Below are 16,696 nucleotides of genomic sequence, written 5' to 3' on the forward strand. Positions count from 1 at the left end.
ATTGAGGATATTTACTATTTTTTAAAGATGAGAGAAAAAGTTTTTTGACCATGCGTTTGTCATTTTGACGATGATAGAGCCGGAACCAACCATAGCACTGCTGTTTCCACTACTGCTCAGGAAATAGAGCGATCACGAGTTTGAGTTTGGGCATATCGTAGTCATCATGTTCTACTGTTCCTGCCATCTTCAACCTTTCCCAACAATCATGTGCGTTTTATCTTCACTAAATATCCAAAGCAGTTTCTTTATTAGATTCTTTACTGCTTTGGTTACTCTACTAGCTATTTTACAAATATAAGGATATAAAATATACAACTTGCATATAATTATTGAAATGAATTAATACCAAAAAAAGAGAGTAGCTTTTTTATTTTTTGGTATTATCTCTATGGATTTGATCGTGGTAATTAAAATGGCTACTGTAAGTCTTTGGCTACGAACAAGTAATCGTTACAAGGGTAGTAATATACACTTTTTTATTATAATCGCCAATTTAGGACATTTTATTAATTTTCAATTATTTATATATCGTCAAAACTAGTAGTTTTTCTGCGGCAAAAATTTTAATTGTTCGACAATTCAGAGACTCTACCTGGTCGTATTCTTTGATCGAAAACCCACATCCATTCTCGAGTTACAGTTTTCACATAAAATACTATTATATAGCAAATAACAGGATTAAGACAAAATGTTACTGGCACGCCCCAAATTTCTGGATCGTACGTAATTAGGATTGAAGTTTTTGAGACTTCAATCGTTTGAGGATCATCGAAGGTTTAATTTTGTTCTTCATCGCTCTACCTTAATTTTATTCGGCGGGGACATTGATTTTTTGTTTTAATTTTTCTAGCGAATCATCATTGCTGCGACGTGCTTTATGCCTTAAAATGTCTTTGAAAATATTTTAATGGTATTATATTCTTTGATATTAAATTTGTCTGGGCTTTCTCTATTGGAGCTACTTTGTCAGAATGCGTGCATGCAATATTTATATCTATAAACTGACGCAGATCAATACGGACTTAGGTCTCAGTTGAAACGAGTTTCGGGGGTAGTGTAGCCGGAAGATAAAAGTAAGTTCGCCAGCGACGCCCTCGTGCTTCCGCAATAATAAAACTGCGTTTGTCAAACCTGAGTATTGTTACAGTTATAGATCTTGAGATTTATTATACCCTGGTGAATAGTAATCGGATTTTAAAGCAAGGTTTCATTAAAAGTTTTAACAAGTATTTTAAACCACGTGGTATAATATAACCGCAAGCCATAATGTAATCTATTCAACTACAAAACGAATGACGCCATACGTGACACTTTCAAGTTACTCTCGGTTTGTAAAGTAATAAATTTAGATACTGATAAGGAACTGCGCGAGCGACGTCTCTTTAAAAAAATTGTTCTAAATCGGTTTAATTCCGATGCGTAGTTTTCATTAACAGTAGGTATCTTATCTACTTAATTACTTTACACAATAATAACGTCAGGGCGTTCAAATTCCAGATCGCTCTTGAATAAATAGGTCGCGGTTATAGTTCATCTCGTGATTTGGAACGCGTTAATGGATCTAGAAGTAATCTAGGGTCCCCTGCACGGATGTCGACGTCTTGCGACCCTCAGCTGACGCAACTACTCAATTATAACTGCAATTAATCACTTCCACTCGACGCCCCGAGCAAACTTGAAATAAATCAGCGTGTTTTTTTTTAATGCAAATGTTTAACAAAAATTTTTGTCTATCAATACTGAAAAGATCGTCACCGCCGACCGACCGCTTTTTTGCGCTGCCCGCGTCTAGTGACCTCCAGATATTTTAATGATGTCGTCGGTTCACCAAGTGGGAGCCTACCTACACCACGTCTACCAGCTCGCGGTGGCGACTCGAGAATCTCGTTCTCAACAGCCGTCGGTTACATGGGCGTTGTGCCCCGGCCACTTTTTCTTGGGGGCGGGGGTGAGGGGGGGGGCTACGCCTTGCAATGGGCTTCTATCGGCTGATATGATAATGATGATGAATACTAAAAATAACTAGTTTGAACATCTATGTCTCGAAGTGTTTCAAGTGAGTTTGGCATAATACTAGGATTAGTAATTCGATCAAAGCGTTTCTCTTGCAAAGAATAATTTAGTTCGTTGCAGTTTAAACTGGACGTACGAATTATGAGAACACAGCGCGGGATAGAGACGGTAGTGATTATTAAATTAGGACCGCTGTTTGCGGCCATTTGAAGCTGATAACAAGCGGATTCATGAACTTTGTCTGATGTATTCAGAACACGATATTACATATAGAATACGGGTGAGGCGTCTACGGCGGTAATTATCGCAGATCTGTCTTCGCCGCATAGATAAGACTGTAGCATTGCGTTGTCACACCTGATTATTTTTATGACTTAATTTGTGATGCGGACAATTACTTCCACATACGTTTATTACAGCAGGAAAGAAACGAATGAACTTTTACTGCTTCTCTATTAGAAAAATAACGCTCCATTATAGGTTAACTGTTAGATTGTTACTAACGCCGTTGGTTTTTCTATCACATTCCCTTATAAGTACCCTCATCATTTCAGATGTAGAAAGTTCACTTCTGGACATTAGACTACCCCATAGATTTCCAATAGAACCAATAGGAATATGGTTGCAAGCTGCTATCATCCAGCTTTTTCCTACGAATAACAAAGTCATCTTTCCATCTTGTGGATCAATGTTATACCGGTACTCTATTGCGACAATCTGACCCAAATATTCTTACAAAGTGGCATGTTGTTTATAATGATAAACAAAATTAATAATGATAAAAAAAAAACTCGGTGATAAAAAATGCTTACACATTTCGGATGCAGGCTATTAAAATCCCGTTACAATAATTGTTAAAACCAATAAATAAAATTTTCGCAATGAAATGTCTTTATTTCACAATATACAATATTAAAGAGGTCGATGATCGCAGAGTTTTTGTTAAAGTACTTTCGGATCACGAATGAAAATTAAAATAATCTCATTCAATAAATTCCTAATCGGAGGGCTATTAAATTTAGCTCTCGTCGTCTGGAAGTCGGTTCATATCCGCAAATAAAAGATATAGACTACGTTTTCATTATCCAGAGAGGTTTTCTATAAAATCGACTTATCTTTTATAATTTTAAAACCTTGACGAAATAAGTTGTATGCGTAGAGTATAAAATTTGTTTCATGTAATAGTCTCTGTGATCTCAATCGAAACTTTTTTAACTCTGCCGAACTAAACTAGGTTTACATCTTCCCTCTGATGTATTAATTGTACACTACATGTCTTCGTCTCATCATAAATCGCAACTTTTTACAAAACGTTCCTTTCAATTTATGTCGCGTGTAAGTATTTGTGCAACTGATGTTCGTGCCAACTATCAACTGATTTTCGGGCTAGATGATTTGTGTCAAGTCTATCAAAAGTTCAGTCAAAGATAATCTGCTCGTCAAAACCTCGTCGCGCGTCGGATGCGTTTGCTCTGGCACCGATCAGTGCACGCCGCTGGCAACGCGCTGGCCGGAATCCGTTCGCCTGCGATGCCCAATTTAACATTGTGCGGCTGCCATGGGCGCCCATTCAGGTATCGCCCCTGATTGCTTAACGTTCGATATGTTGTTTTGTTCGTTTTTATACCCGCTCTACTAGAAAACCAATTCTAGTTATGTTTCGAAAAGATCAGAACAGAAAAACTATCGTGTATTCTCTAAGTTTACTGGAACATTATACATTATAAATACGAAGTACCAAAATGACAGAACATGGTTTTGTAAAATTTAATGAGTATAATAAACGTAAAATGAACTTCGACATTTCTAGTACATTGGACGATATGTTGTTTTGAATAAAAATTGTTTAATTTATAATTGTGTCGATTGAAGTATTATATTACACTTCTATACCATTATGTAATAGTCATCAATATTTGTATTATGTGTTTTATCGTCATACTTATTTGTTCCAATTCATTATGATTTTGTTTTTTCAATTTTGGTGTTTACTTATTTCGCCTACCTTTATTAATTTATTTCTGCATCAGTTAACTAGTAGAAAATACTTACGCCATTAAGGTAGCCCTTATATATGGTATAAGAAGTGTTTAAATATAATTAATGTGTTAGTGTTTAAATGAATGTTTCAATTTTATAAAATTTTATAAAAATAAAAGTTAATGTAGTGTTTATAAAACTAGAGGGATTAAAATGTCTTGGTATTCTTTTCTCAGCGACAAGAATTGAGTTTACCTGTTCCGGAAAACTTATAAAGATGCAAAACGATGCGAGTTCATAAACTTCGTTACGGCGACACCAACTGTGAGTCGTTCCGTTCGCCATTGATGCTATTAGCCCCCAGCCTCATCCGATTACAGACTACCCCCGGTGCCGGTTCTAAAGTATTACTTTATATAAGTACTACCTGAGTTTCACGTCGAACACGATTGAAAATTTTATTTTTCCCGACTATTTTTATTTCGTAACTAAAATGCGACGTTTTAAGCGCTAACTTCGCTTTATTGTTAAAACCTTTTATAATGGATGACCGATTTTCTATAAATTTTATTACTTCTCTTTGCGAGTGCAAACTCTAGGGTTGCGAATTCAATACAATTGCTCCTTTGTATCAACGACAGTACACTGTAACTGTATTTTTTTCGATCAAATTGTACTGCTGTTCAAGTGCCATTAGTACGCTCAACGGGTTTACCGCGTCAGGGCGCAGAGGGCGCAGAGCCTAAGATCTAAGCGCTAAGCCTGTAAGGTTGAGGGCTCCCGAGATAGACTCGACCCGGACTAGACATACTATTTCACTGCATTGGGAGGCCGTTTTTTCTAAATTCTCAGCTTGTGTAAAGAAAAATTATATAAAAACTGTTAGAAAAAAATATGAATTTTTTATTAGGGAATCTTGGTACTTGAATTGTACGTGTTTATTTACAAGCGACTGATGGGCAATCTCCCTCAAACTTCAAAACTATAATGTGCGAACAATTGACGTAAATGATTTTTACGATTATTATGTTATAACAACTTTCGCCACTTTTGTAACAATATTTATTTAAAATTTGTAAGTGTGCAGTTTATTTTTTTAATGTTATTTCACGTTATTTAACAGTTTTGTTTCGATTTATCATTTTGTATTGTACTAGAATAGTATCGCCTTTCATACTCATTACCGCTGCAGCCATAAGGCGTTCACTGCTAGACAAAGCCTCTCTCCCTCACAGATTTCCAGATTATTTACGGGAAAGACCAGTCGGAAGAGGCATTCAGTCTTTCAATGACCTTGACGATTCTATCTGTCCACGATGTGGGCCCAAGTCCTATGCTCCGTTTGTCAGTCCGTGGTCAACACTTTGATAAATTATTTATGCAGTAAATTTATTCTTTGGTAATATAGCAAACTGGGAATAGCTTATATTTTGGTCTCCTGGAGGTACTTGTGATTAATAAACTGTTTCACTATAAAACTAAGCTGTATACTTTGGTACATTACAATGAGCCTTGGATTTTTTGATAAAAATTTGTGAAGAAGTGAGTTTTCAATGTTTATTCATCAGCAATACGATGTGATAAAGTAATTTTGTGTATGACAGACAGATACATGTTTTCGATTTAGTTCGTTGAAGTTTTGTGATGTCTGGCTCGTGTAAAAAATTTAATATTTCAATAACGCATACTTTCTGCAATCATTGGATAATACGAATGTATACGTACAGCACTAAAGAAAGGTATTCAAAAATACGCGTACTTGTTGAAACTCTAGCATAAATCTGCATAGTTTCAACAACAGCTGGAGCTTTGGTATGATTGAAACAGAAAATTTGCCCGTGTTTAATAAAAATAAAGAATAGACGTCAGAGTTGAGAAAAGAGAGCAATTGGTTTCTTTTATAACAAAGGAAAAGGTTTACTTTCTTTTGAATATTAAAGACAATTGTCTTTAAATTATTTAAGACTTTTTGTTTGATAAAAACATGGTCTTTGGCCTTAATATTCAAAACTGTTTGTTCTCGGAACTATTTAATAATAATTGTTGAATAATAACAGTAAGAATTTATTTTATTCTCTATAAAAATTTTACTAATTAGAATCGTTTACACTTGATGCGAATAGCGCGAAACTGATTACCGTGGTCGTTTTTGGGCGCTTATGTCTGCTGACTTAGTGATGATGATACATAATTTGCTGTAATTTTTATATTAAAGTGTTTTTAATATTATTTCTCACGATAAACATGGTCACCAATTGATTTGAAGCGATGTATGCAAAAGATTTTGTTTATTAAAAGAACGAAGTGTCATATCTCCTGTTTTTGTATTGTTGGAGTTACATTACGTAATGGTCAGCGGCGTATCGAACAGGGGAATCCCACACTACAATACTTCACGCCTTGTGATTGGCTGAAGGTTTTATTGGCTGAATATTGTTTTCATAGTTTTAAGAATCGCTATAAACATGGACTAAGTTTGATCAATACAAACAGGTGGAGTATTTAAAACGATTGCTCAGTTTTTAAAACGGGCATCGTTTCATTACTTTGACAGTGCGGCTCAACATACAAACTTGCTGATTGTAGATGCAGCCACCTACAAAATAATCACACCTAAAACATTCAGACGCCGTGCCGTCCTGAGACCGAAACATGTGCGACATTAAGACATCATAAAAAACATTTCACAGCAAACCGTTCGTAAACCAGCCGTTGTCGTTGGAGTTGAGTGTCACAGGGAACGCCAACTCCTAATCATTCTATATACAAGCATTATTAGAGTTTCTTCCGCTATTTTTCCTCCCAGTCGCTTTCCGACGTAGTAGTAACGTAAGTCAAGTCAGCTTCCGAACAAGTCGAGGTTGGGCTTCCTCGGGCGCCTTTGAGACTGAATGCTTAAGGGATATCATCAATATTGGATAGGATCACTCCATGGAGCGCCCACTGAAGCGATCTAAGAATTCGGTGGCCACCCAATCCGGTGAAATTGTAGGATGTAGCGGTCCGAGCCGAGGCTTCTTAGGGAGCCTTCGTGTCTTGCTTAAAAGAGGTAAAGCGCCCTGTCCCCACGTTCCCGCGGAATGCGAATGTCATTTAGGTTACAGGAACAACAGGAACAATCCAACAGTATTATATATTTTGAAAATATGGACACAGACACGTGTCCAAATATTTTTTACTACACTAATGTTAAAATCATCATCGATTATAAGGTATCAATAGAAAACATTTTTTTTAGATTTAATGATTAATAATATTCTCAGCGCAATTATATTTACGGATAATTTCAAATTAAATTTTGTCTACCATGTACGCAGTATCCGGAATGTTGATATGTTGATAATTTTAACGCGCGAACAAGTTTAAGCCAATTAGCATATTTGGGAACACCTATAGGCAATGCGTAATTTGGGAATATTGCCCGACGATGTTAAAATATAACGTTGAAATTTCGGAACATCTGTTTATGTTTTGGGTATAGTTTCAAAAAATAGCAAACTGTATACGTGTTTATGATAATTTATTACGTGTATAAGAGGACAATTGAAGTTTTTTCTGACTTATATACTATGCTCGATACCATAGTAGCCAAAGCAATACGTACGATCGAAACCGGCACAGATGTCATAATATATAGTGCGCGATAAACTCACAAAGTCACGATCCGTGGTACTGTGGGAGACGACGTAAACAAGAAGATACACATCTGATATTTGTAATTTATATATATATATACATATATATATATATATATATTTACATATGTTTATACACACACACAGACACACATAAATATATGTATGTGTGTGTATATATATATACGAACAATGCACAATATAAATATCACAAAAATTTCGCGACCGAACATCCTTAATTAAAGCCACTATTTAATTTAAGACCCATGAATTACCGGTTTCTATCTTTTGATCGCAAATTAGCTTTTGTATATAGACACACACACATTTCAGTTACTGTGTCAGTATTTCATAATAAAAAGAAAAATCTTTACAGCTTCAATTTTATACGTACTACTTACGGAAGCTTTATATCTTTTGTAAAAGTTATATGCGTATTAAAAACTTTGTCCAATTTTATGACCATACGATAAAACAAATGTTTTGTTAAGCTTGAAGAATAATAAGTCCAGTCCACTGTCGACAGATGGCAAACGGTTCTTTTAGTTTGCGTCTACTACATAGATGTACAAGTACGTCAAAACTAAGTCTTGTATAATATATGCCTTGTATCGCATGAACTTTTTCTTGATACTTTCTTTGTTGACATTTTATTATATTGTTCAAAAATAGAATTGGATAATTTTATTTTAGAACTATAGAATTTAAGTGGTAATTTAAGTGTGATCTCTCTTTGGGTACACATAATTATATAATGATAAGGTGTAAATGTCAATAGATAGACAGTATTTGTTCACGACTTGGGAGTGTCTGGGAAATGTATGTATCCGTAGAATGAAGCAGCCTGTGCTGAGGTCCAACACAGCCCCGGTAAGTCTCAAGCTTTCGCTATCTTAAAAGTTGTCTTAATTAAAGCGTCATCTGTACTCTGCTGCCTGGAATCCGTGGAATTTTCAAATGCTTCTTGGGCAGAAGTGAAAATCAGGTAGCAAAAATATAAAAAAAAATCATTAAGAATTTAATCTTGTCATGAATTTGAAGAAATATAATATCTTATTAATAATTCTGCGAGATATTATTGAAAAAAAAAAGTATATGAGCAACATATTTCTCTTTAGTAATACTCTAGCGCATGACGTAACATGAAAAATCGGAGTGTTAATCATTTACGGTATTACTTATTGTTATTACTCGCACGTTCTCATAAGGTTACGCAAAAAGTAACAAACCAAGCAATTTGAATTTAAAATGAACGTAGAATCGACCAATGACATTCGATGTCGACTCCATTCATTTTATAACTTCGTCCTACATAAAGCGTGTGCTTTGAATTAACGGCACGCTGATAATCCATGTTATTACATATACTCGTAAAATATTCGATGAATTTTACTCTTTGAAATTTTCTTATAATATTTTATTAACATATAACATCTGTGTTAATATAAAATACTTGTCTTTGAACCTTTTATAATCTAACAGTCTCTATTGAATGTATGGCGCCACATCAATTAGTGTCAGATCTAGTACATAACGTTAAAAAAATAAATGTGTTATTTTACAATGTATAGAGCTTAGCCTTGCGTCTTGTTTGCACCCTTTGATAGTTAGACAATAGAGGTCTCGTCTATAAATGTAAGTAAGTTTGACCTTTTACTGGAAATAATGGTAATCGATATTTTCTATTAACGACCCTTTCTACACAGATGAACGTTGATGTTCGAATTACTTACAGTTGAACTGATTTTCTTTCAATAAATTACACGTTAATAAATTTAAACGCTGTTAATATTTTAGTTTCTAGTTTAAATACTCTCTTGTTACCTCCAAAATTTCAAGTATAAGAGACTTGAAACTTTGGAGGTAGAAATGTGTTAAGTGGTCGATTTCCTTCGACATGATTGCCAAATGTAAAACTTACTCGCATTCACCGTATTCATCATTATCACCTTCATATAATCCGATAGACGCCCACTTCAATAACCAGTTATGCGCAGCCCGCATCGAGCCCTTTTCCGGGACCATGGCTACAGATTTCAGTTGTCCATAATTAATTTACTAACTGGTAATTACATTCGAGCACTGGACGCATCATCATCGTTTTAGCCATGTCCACTGCTGGACATAGGCCTCACCCAAAGATTTATTCTAGAACGGATTTTCCGATAACCTTAACAAGGTCGTCTGTGCTCTGATGCATTAACTGAAATATATTGATTAAGTTTATATTCCTTTATTTCTCTTACGGTCCCTTGCTAAAGCTTTTCCTTGCCCATTTAATTTGTCGTTTTTCTGTTTGAGTAGACGCAGTTGAAAGATGAAAGTGAAAGGACAAAAGGTACTTTATTTTAATAAAAAAGAAATTGTGGTGGCTTTGTAGTATTTAGAAACTACGACATATAATTGTTGGATGCTGCATATTCCCGACAGGCACACTTTATATGAGTGTCAAACATTGCGAATACTAACAACCATTGAAGAAATAGTTCCCGAGGATATTGTAAAATTATAGGAACAGAATTCTAACGGAAGCTCGGATTGCAAACTTCACAAGATTATTTACATTTTCGCCTATAAACGTATTTATTTATTTACATAAACAAAATAGGATCGGTCCAGTGAACACTTGTATAAGTCACTAGAAAAATGACAGAAGAGACCGATTTGTTAGCAAGTAGAATCAGATTAACTCCCCTACAAGGCGTTTTTAAACTAAAAAAAACTTGCGTATCGTATTGTTCGTTTTACAGATAAAATGAGAACTTTAAAAGGACGCGTTCGTAATGCATTGGAGTAGCTAAACATGTTAATAATTATCATTGTACAGCGAGATCATTCGTCAAGGATAAATTGCATAACGTGTAAAGTACCGAAACATCCGCAACGAAAATCATTCACACAGCTTCAGCTGGATTAATTAATTTTTCTATAAAAATATTCTCATACGTCGACACAATATTGTGTTTATTGTGCACAAGTTTATTTGAATATCAAGTAACGTATAAATTTTGAATAACCTTGGTCATTAAACTTAATTCAAACTATCAACGTATTTAACATTTTGATCTAATATAGGCAATTTGCTGTTGTGTTATTTAGCTTAACCGCTTTACTTCCCTTTTAATTATTATACTGACAGAGGCCATTATCATTTTAGCTGTAGGAGGTTCATTGCAGGAGATAGACTACCCCATAAATTTACTGTAGGCTGGCCGATATGCACCAGGTCATATAGATAGAACCTTATTCCAGCTGCCATGTTTTCCGCGTGCTCTACTTATTGCCATTTCAACTACAAAATTCGTTGGACTCTGTGGGATACTTTAGTGCGTTTACAGATCTCTTCATGATATATTTCCTCATACGATCTCGTAGAGAAATCCCGCTCATAGTTCTAACAAATTTTATTTGTATTTATTTATCAAATTATTTATTTTTTAAAACATTACTAAATGGTGTGATATAATCAAATCTGTAAATGGTATTCTAATAATGATATGAAAATGATATTGGGGACACTAAAACTTTATTCAAGCCGCCGACATATCATAGATAATGTATGCAATATAGTTGCGCTGGATTATCACTATCCTATCATGTCAACCTAGCCGGTTTCGGCTATGCCGATACCATGTGATAATAAAATCAACCAGCCGCCATTCACTACACTAGAGCTTGTTTCAGATTGAACAGAATAAATTCCATCATGTGACAATGTATACGAATCACAGTTCGTGGAAAATATTTTAGTTTGCATTGTATTTGAATTGACGTGAGTTGAGCTAACAAATGCTATTCATAAAACTAAAATGTATATTGTAAATAAAAAATAGCATTATATGAAAGACTAGCAAGTGTTTTTAATTATACGAAGAGGTAGTATATTTTAAAGTATTTGATAAAAGGATTATTTTAGGTTACAAATCTAAAACAATTTTTTTTTGAAGTACATGTGGATTATGGAAATAGCAAATTAATTCATACACTTTACTAAACATTTAAAAAGGAAACATGGCTTCGTTGAATGAGAATGAAACGTTATGAAAACTTAAAACAAAATTCCGCTGAAATTACGTTACTACGCCTAAAACAGGCGCTACACCTGCTCAAGCGCAAGGTCAATTGAAGCCGCGGATTATTGCATACAAAACAACGTAATGCGAGTGCCCATAATGTGTTCTGCCGGCATTCGATCACATTTGGGTCACACACGCGGTCGGCGCGTGTGCTTTTGTTTTTTTTATTTCAATTCTATTTGAGACACATCGGCCACTGCACATCGCGGCTCGCGGCGCGGGCTCTAAATAAACCGTGTAGAAATACAATCCTAAGGTCACTGGGGAAATTATCCTGTCAACTATATTTATTGAGGAGGCATTTAGTTCGTATTGTCGAAAACATCGCTGATTCTCTATTAGATAATTATGACATATATTCTTTGATTACAAATGTATCATAGTAATGTGTAAATATTTCCTTGTATATTATTTGCATATGATTAGTTTCTGCTACGTCCATTCAGAACCGGTTTCACTGTGTTAATATTATAATAAAGACTGCGTAATAATATAAATATGGAGTTGTTTTAATGACCATTTTCATTTAAATAGATCTATAACGATTAAAGTCTTATAAAACATTTATGGATCAATAACTGAACGTTATAAAATTGGCAGACTAGTCTACGGTTGCAATGGTTATAAAAACGTTGCCGGGCAGTCTCAAAATAGATACAACATCTTTTTGAATAATGTCAACAAGGTTGAGTGTGCGGGTAATTTGGGCTGTGCTGTCTTGAATAATATACAGTCGTATCCGAAAGATACTAAAATTTAATAATTTCTTTTTATTTTTAATGATCAAAATAGGAAAATTGTTGTGTAGTGCAGAAAATAAATGCAAAAGGAAAATTTATACGTATTTTATTGCTAGAAGTGTAGGTGTAACATGCAATGTCTGCTCAACTGGCAAGCTGTATTTCTCAGTTTTACTATGTTACAATTTAAGGGTTCCCGTGGGTCGTGATGTTACCGAGCTAAAGGTGACTGACGTAAAGTCCGTGGTCGTAGGATTTTCTATTTAAAAATAGTTATGTACAGGTCGTACCATTTGCAAGTCGTTTCGTTAAATTTTATTTAGGCGTGGAAGTGCATGTAATTCAACATTATGGCAAAGATCGGTCTCAAACGTAAACCCGTAAAAATTTCGAGTGACATTACTACTTTTATTTATTTTATTACCTTGAAGTTGTACATAGAGAAAACTGATAAATAGAATGTTTGGTACTTATCTTAGATTGCTTTATACCAAGGGACGGAAAAATAAAAAAGGAACCGCTGTGCCCAAAGTGAAAATTTACTTATGAGATCCGGAGTAGTTTGATGAGTGCTTCTGAATTCTTGATCAAGGAGATACCGAATAATTTTTATAACATATATTTTTGCTGATAGGATAAATATTATCTTAACTGTTTGTTTTATTGCTGGTAACAAATAATATCCGATCGCGTTTAAAATGGATAATATTTTATTTTATTACAAGGCAAGCAACGTGTTAACTTTGTGGTATTACAACTCACTTTAGAACTAAGTCCGTTGTATTTCTTTTCATTGAACTCATGAAACTTTTAATGTTTGCGATTGAAGCTTGCGACGTACTTCCTTTAAGTCGATTATTTTGTTGACCAGCTAGCTCTACCAATTTATAAATATGTGTAAGGGGGTGTTATGATTAGATAAATTATGTTACCTTTTCTTACGACATGACGCACGTCGATTATATCTGCTTAAATATTTTGAATAATTACTAGTATTTTTTTCGCTATTTCCTACTTTATTGCAGCTTTTTTATCTGTAGTTTTCCTTTTTTGTTATTATTTTGTATATATGCGTAGTATAGTTGTTCCATTAGGAATGTAATAGTAGGTATGACTGTCACAATTATAAACTATGCCATCAATGGTATAGTAATTTGTTTACTGAAAGCCGTTGTCGTGGTTGCTGAAAATTGACTACGATGTTAAGACCATTTACCGGTCATTGCAGCGATACAAAAGGAAATAAATATAAGTTCTTTCAATCATAAGAAACACATTTTTTCACACAGGAAATGGGTACTTTTACGTTCAGTCCCGAATGAAAGCAACAATACAAAACAAATTTTAAAATGACACGGTATCCTGTTGACTGTTGGGGTCGTTTATGTCGATTCAACTGCGCTTTTAAAGAGTTATTAGGTTTTATTTACGTGTAATGAAGCTGTTATACTTTGCACTCTAAATCACTTTCGGTCAAAAACTTGCAACTTACTTGATAAAGGAATTATATGTGTAACACAAATGATCCCTTTTGTATAAAATAGTAATAAGTATAGTCCACTAGTTTTGGATGTTTCGTTTGTCGAATTTCTAAAAACGTTAACAAGATTTGTTTTATATTCTCTCTATTACGTTGATTGCGATGAGTTCAAGTGGTTTTGTGTAATATTCCAAGCGTGTTACTCACGTTCAATATCTCTTATTTAAGGACGCCCCTGGCACTGCCCTAAAGTCTAAAGATTATAGCCAAAGTGTATTACCAGTGATGACCTGTGGTACAGAAACGTATTCTATCACTTCTGACCATATTGGCAAGCTCGCAGTCACCAGAGCTATCGAGAAGGATCGATTTTTTATTCGAGTTGCGATTCCAGATATCGCGATTCATTTACTTTTGAATTAAGAATGAAGAGATTCATAGACGAGCGAAAGTAACCGACAGAGACCCCCGGATAAGTAAATTGAAGTGGTAATGGGAAAGCAATATTGCGCGCAGAACAATTGGCCTTTAAGGCCTTAAGTTTTTGATATGCAGACTAAAGACCGGCAAACGCAGCGTCAGACGTCTACCTAACATATGCAAACCTCTTCCATCCTGTCTTATGGGAAATATGAAAATAGAAAAGTCAATATCAAGCATTAGCTGAAGAACTTTCGTATCCTACGGCTAAAATGATGAATTAGACGTCCTCAGTGTTTTAAAAGAATTTTTACTTCGATTTTACGAATACTTCAAGTACTTGAAATTCATTGCATCATTGTCAAAACAATAAAAATAAATAATGTTGAAATATGCATTAGGCAGGAGGCGCATATAAACAAGGTGCAAGTGAATCTTATTACTTGGCTCGGCGTGCAAGACTAATTTGTACCGTAGTAAAATGTTACACCATAATTTTAGGTTATCTCTGATAATTTAAGCTTTTTATTTTCGTTCCGTACATAAATATTTCGCGTGTTAAATTTATTTAGTATACATTCTGTTACGAACTATTGCAAATTATTTGAGTTTTTCCACTATTTTGTTATTGCGTGTTAATTTAAAACTACTGCTATTTCACTACGCGTGCTTTGGATTAAATATTTTAGAATTTTAACACAATCGAATCTTACACGGCCTATATTAAAAACATTTACAATATTCCATCGTCCATCGATATGTTTCCGTTCTATTTTCTTTACTGTAATTTTTTTGACGCAACAATCTAAACGCAAAAGATCTTACAAGGCAGTTGTTGACTTATGTCATACGTATGTACGAAGGATCTGTAAAGTAAAAAGTAAAGAAATATTGCAGTCGTATCTTGATAAGTGGGCTTTTGCAACGTTCGCCCGGAGCGTGCAGTTACGCGACCGATAGCCTTTAGTTGCGACTTGAATGACAATGCCTATATGCAAGATTTGTGAGATAAGGCTTTAGGTAGTGTCACACATACGCATCGGCATTTAGTGAAGGTGCACTTTGTTGTAATATTTTAAAAATGTTTTCTTAGCACGTGTGTGTGCTCAACAAACGCAGCTCGTTTTGGCTTTTATTTTGTATAATCACAAAATAGAAGTTTCTCACCGGATTGAATCATACTTGATATGATGTAAACAAACCGATGACTATTGAACCCAGAATGTTCGCGCAGCGTTTGTAGGTCCTCCATTAGATGAGCAAACTATATAGATCAGGTCGCGGGAATTCATCTAGGTCTGTCTAGCAATGTGCGTCTATCGGATGGTATGATGACGACAGTGAAACAATACCACGTTTTTTTAAACAAAACAAAAGTTCGCGTCAAAAACATTTTTAAAAGCTAACGGTAATGTCGTTTCTGTATTTCTACGCAAGATTCTTTTTATGAATTTATTCAGTAATTGTACAGAAAATTCTCGAAACGTTCCAACGTTTGTGAGAAACAATCCTTATTTGTACTCTCGTTGTTTACATTGCAACACAGTTTTAATTCCACTCAGTCTACACTACGTACATTCCATGTTTGTAGCTAATCCTCTTCGCGCTTCAGGTTTATAATTTGACGTAAACGTACAGATTATATAAATAAAATTCAGGCGGTTCATTTTTTAAGATTTGTAATAGTTATTAAATTACAGAGATCACTTTAGGCCTCATTGGCATGCAGAAAGACACTCGACAGGCCATACAGAGGGCTACTAATGGATTTCTTTATGCCATCGAAGCAGAAATGAGGAGTTTCGTAGACAAAGTACAACGGAATGACAAATTAAAGTTGCACTGGGCAGGTCACATAGCGCGCGGAAGGGATGGCCGTGCTTAAAGTTTGGTAATGGCGACCACGGATCCACAAGCACAGTAGGACTTCCTCCTAGGTAATCATACCTTGTTAATGTCGTTGGAAGATGCCGCCTCCAGCTGGTCTTGTTGGAAAACTATCGAAGAGGACTGTGTCTAACAATGAAAGTTCGATCGAAATGATAATGTTAAAGTAGACTTGGAATTAAAAAAATTAATTAATGTAACAGTTTCTTTATTTAAGCCAACAAGTAAATATTTATTCTACTAGATATAAAAGGAATGTGTTTAAAAGAAGAGTTTTTTATTCACAAATCATGATTTTTCACATTGCGTACATCTGGTGCCTTCGAGATACCTCATCGCTGAGTGTTGTGTACCTTTTTTAACTTGTACAAATATGACACTTTATAGTTTCCACATCCGTGCTGTGAATGTTGTTTTATTGAAGCGAGCCCATTCATCCATTTACAGTTTCAGCGCTACCCG

The 16,696-nt window shown here is 34.8% G+C and overlaps 1 protein-coding gene across 3 annotated transcripts in view; it reads left to right on the forward strand.

The window, feature by feature from the left end:
- The window catches only part of Pdp1 (PAR-domain protein 1), a 188,981-nt gene that overhangs the window by 764 nt on the left and 171,521 nt on the right, over nt 1–16,696 (forward strand). The gene's annotated exons all lie outside the window — the stretch shown is intronic.

This window comes from Battus philenor, unplaced genomic scaffold, assembly GCF_028537555.1.
Source record: "Battus philenor isolate CCGP_79_NKW_IND1 unplaced genomic scaffold, ilBatPhil1.0.hap1 SCAF_1, whole genome shotgun sequence".
NCBI lineage: Eukaryota > Metazoa > Arthropoda > Insecta > Lepidoptera > Papilionidae > Battus > Battus philenor.